The sequence below is a fragment of the Triticum aestivum genome, chromosome 3D (genome assembly GCF_018294505.1).
Source record: "Triticum aestivum cultivar Chinese Spring chromosome 3D, IWGSC CS RefSeq v2.1, whole genome shotgun sequence".
Classification (NCBI taxonomy): Eukaryota; Viridiplantae; Streptophyta; class Magnoliopsida; order Poales; family Poaceae; genus Triticum; species Triticum aestivum.
In genome coordinates, this window is record NC_057802.1 from 486,877,600 (window position 1) to 486,881,978 (window position 4,379).

The 4,379-nt window shown below is 39.6% G+C and overlaps 3 non-coding genes and 1 pseudogene across 3 annotated transcripts; 3 read left to right on the forward strand and 1 right to left on the reverse strand.

The window, feature by feature from the left end:
- Positions 1-4,379, reverse strand: part of LOC123076390 (uncharacterized) — a 16,600-nt pseudogene that overhangs the window by 9,150 nt on the left and 3,071 nt on the right.
- TRNAQ-UUG (transfer RNA glutamine (anticodon UUG)) lies at positions 1,335-1,406 on the forward strand. The gene has a single exon. It is a non-coding gene; the product is annotated as a tRNA-Gln (tRNA).
- Positions 2,230-2,301, forward strand: TRNAQ-UUG (transfer RNA glutamine (anticodon UUG)). The gene has a single exon. It is a non-coding gene; the product is annotated as a tRNA-Gln (tRNA).
- Positions 3,582-3,653, forward strand: TRNAQ-UUG (transfer RNA glutamine (anticodon UUG)). Its single transcript has one exon. It is a non-coding gene; the product is annotated as a tRNA-Gln (tRNA).

Below are 4,379 nucleotides of genomic sequence, written 5' to 3' on the forward strand. Positions count from 1 at the left end.
CAGGCGGCGTGCGGCGGGGTGTGGAGGCGGCGGGGCGGCGGCGGACGGGCGGGAGGTCGCGGGCGGGCGGGAACGGAAATGAAGTGGCGGTTGGGCGTTCGCGGGCGGCGGCTGGTTTTGGACCAGATGCATCTCGTGATGTATATTTGCATCGCGAGGTGTTGCATTTTACATCACGAGGAGGCCGCGGTCCAAATTTTTTTGCATATGGACCGTCTGTTGGAACAGCGTTTTTTGCCCCAGACGGTCCAAAAGTTAGTTATTTTTACATTTGGACCATCTATTGGAGATGCTCTTATGGTGGAAACTGAACTGAACTACTTATTTCAATAGATGCTCATACCCTTTTTCTTAAAATGGGACATCAATGCCTCATTAACATTCTATTCTAGCAATGTGATGCAGATACGTACAAGAGCTCAAAATCTTGTATTCTAGCGATGTGTGTGAACATGAAAAACGAACTGCAAAGGCCAATAGTTAGTGGTTGAAAGCCAAGATGGACAATCAAAACAATTAACCTTCAAGGTCATACTGAATGCCGAACACGTGTTCCAAATTGTAAGGAACTAAGGATAGGAAATGTCTTCACTATGTTCTCCATGTATCATCATTCCGGCAACAGGTTTACTGCAATAAAGTTTGGGCTACAACTTAGTTGCTAGGTCGGAATTACCTCTGTCGTAAAATTGATGAAGGGGGTGGACCAGTTAAGCGCAGATTCAGTCCTAGGATGGTCAGAGCGGTAAGATGAGATGATAGCGGCAGGCAATGAGCTAGATGGAAGAGGTGCAGGGGGGGATATGGTTACAACTACTGACCATAGAAGTGAGATATCGGAGACATTAAGGGCGACTCAACCACGACGACAATGGTGCTAATACAAACAATGCCTTTGCCATGTGCTTATGTTTTAAGGTGCTATAGAATAAGTTGTGGAAAATCCACTATTGGCTAATCATGTTGAAGCTATATACATTTTGTTATCCAATGGTTGTCCCAATGCATCTCCTCTCATATGTTGTGTGTTCTTAAGTGCATGATATATATATTGAAGCTTAATAAGAAGAGAAAAACACCAAACAAACACTTAACACCTAATAGCAGCTCAATGAGACAAAATTATCGTACCCACACAATGGAGCTTTTGGCTAAAATAAATTGAAAAAATAAAATAAGGTATTTGTCGGATACATTTAGCTGCCAAGTGGAAAATGGAAGTAAGTCCAAAAAAAGGGAAGGAAATTTAACAGGAACCATCAAGTAAAGGAAAATATTCTAGCTGTATGCCAAATGACAGAAATATAACCAGCAGTGTACACCACTCGACAAATGGTTTCGTAGTGTAGTGGTTAGCACTCCAGACTTTGAATCTGGCGACCTGGGTTCGAATCCCGGCGAGACCTACTTTTTTAGCTGACATTTAAGTATTTCCATGGTACAATGCACTCACATTTTTTTCTGGACATTTAGTATTCGGAAAAAATATCGACTAACGATTTTCCAGCTGACATTTAGTGTTCCGGGGTAGAATGTACTCCTATTTTTGCTGACATTTAGTATTTCCTTGGTAGAAGGTAACATACAAATACTCACAAGTGAAAGAGAAGTGTATACCTACTAACTTCCGATTAGTTGCTGCAACCTAATGTACACCTTCCCCACTTATTACGGTGGAGACTGAACTGAACTACTTCTTTCGGTACCGTTCTTAAAATGAGACATGGATGCCTCATTGATATTCTATAGTCTAGCAATGTGATGCGCCGACCCGTGCAAGAACTCAAAATATTGTATTCTAGCAATGTTAGTGAACATGAAGAAGGAACTGCAATGGCCATCATCGAGTGGTTTAAGGCCCAGCTGGGCCATCAAAACAGTTAACCTTCAAGGTCATACTGAATGGACCGACCACATTACTTTTTCCAAATTATCGTACATCAAACACCTAGAAAACCCTTATAGCAACCCAAAGAGACAAAAAAGACCGTACTCACGCAATCGAGCCCTTGGCTAAAATTTATTGAAAAAAAATTATTGAAAATAAAATAAAATAAAATAAGTCATTCATCAGATATGCCTTGCTCCATTTAGCTGCCAAGTGGCAACCGGAAGGAAGTACAAAAAGACAGAAGGAAATTTAACATTAAGCATCGCCTAAAGAGACAATATTTTGTCTGTAAGCCAAATGAAACAAATATAACGATTGGTGGATCACACTCAACAAATGGTTTCGTAGTGTAGTGGTTAGCACTCCAGACTTTGAATCTGGCGACCTGGGTTCAAATCCCGGCGAGACCTACTTTTTTAGCTGCAATTTAGTTTTCCATGGTACAATATACTCACATTTTTTGTGGCATTTAGTATTTGAGAAAATATTGACTCGCAATTTTTTAGCTGACATTTAGTGTTTCCAGGGTAGAATGTACTCCTATTTTTGCTGATATTTAATATTTCCCTGGTACAATGTACCCAGACCATCCATGGTACAGATACTCAGGTTAGAGGCTAATAACACTTGAAACGTATCTCTGCCTTATGATTTACATTGGTATGACTATAACCTCACCAAAATTTACAGTACACTATCAAGAAAGGGACATTACCTATACTTGCTAACTTCAGATTAGACGCTGCAACCAAATGTACCACTTCCCGACTGCTTACGGTCGAGACTGAACTGAACTACTTGTTTCAATAGATGCTTATACCCTTGTTCTTAAAATGGGACATCAATGCCTCATTAATATTTTGTTCTAGCAATGTGATGCAGAAATGTACAAAAACTCCAAATCTTGTATTCTAGCAATGTGCGTGGACATGACGAAGAAACTGCAATGGCCAATAACGAGTGATCGAAAGCCAAGATGGACAATCAAAACAATTAGCCTTCAAGGTCATATTGAATGCTGACCACATTACTTGTAAGGATAAAGGTTAATGTCTTCTCTATGTTCTCTATGTATCATCGTTCCGGAAACAGGTTTACTGCAACAAAGTTTGGGCTACAACATAGTAGTTGGTAAGTCGGCATTACCTCTGTTGTGAAATTGTCAAAGGCGCGGACAAGTTGAACGCAGATTTGATCCTAGGATAGTCAGAGAGCGGTAAGATCCACGACGAGGATGGTGCTAATAGTAACAATGCTTTTGCCATGTGCTTATTTTTTTAGATGCTATAGAACAAGTTGTGGAAAATCCACCACTGGCTAATCATGTTGAAGCTTTATACATTTTGTTATCCAATTTTTGTCCCAATGCATCTTCTCTCATACGTTGTGTGTTCTTAAGTGCATAATATATATCCTTCAAGCGTAATAAAGAACACCAAACAAACACTAAAAACCTAGTAAATCCTTATAGCAGCTCAATGAGACAAAATTATCATACCCATGCAATTGAGCCTTTGGCTAAAATGAATTGAAAAAAATAAATAAAATAAGTTATTTGTCGGATATTAATTGCTACATGTAAAAAAAAGAGAAGGAAATTTAACAGGAGCCATCGAGTAAAGGAAAATAATATTTTGGATGTAAGCCAAATGACAGAAATATAACCATCAGTGTACCACACTCAATAAATGGTTTCGTAGTGTAGTGGTTAGCACTCCAGACTTTGAATCTGGCGACCTGGGTTCGAATCCCGGCGAGACCTACTTATTTAGCTGACATTTTAGTATTCCCATGGTACAATGTACTCGCAGTTTTTTTCCGCCTTTTTGTATTCAGGAAAATATATCTACTCGTGATTTTTCAGTTGACATTTAGTGTTTCTAGGGTAGAATGTACTCCTATTTTTGCTGATTAGTATTTCCTTGGTAAAATATACGCAGACCATACAAATACTCGCAAGTGAAAGAAAAGTGTATACTCCAAATGTACACCTACCCACTGATTACGGTGGAGACTGAACTGAACTAATTATTTCGATACCGTGTTCTTAAAGCAAGACATGATTGCCTCAGTAATATTCAATTCTAGCGATGTGATGCGCTGACCCGTGCAAGACCTCAAAATATTGTATTCTAGCAATGTTAGTGAACACGAAGAAGGAACTGCAATGGCCACTATCGAGTGGTTTAAATCCCAGCTGGGCAATCAAAACAGTTAGCCTTCAAGGTCATACTGAATGGACCTACCATGTCATTTGTTTCAAATTGTACTCAAGGATTACGAGTCGACGAGTCGTGACGAGGTTGAGACTCATAGACTAATCGGACTAGTCTTAGACTAGTGCTAGACTAGTCGACATAGTACTGTAGTACTCAACTACTAATACCTAGTAGTAGTACGTAGTAGTATGTAGTAAACTGTACAGCACATTACAGTATATACATAATAAAACCAGCAGTGCTAGTCAACACTTGTCAGGCCCAGCCCA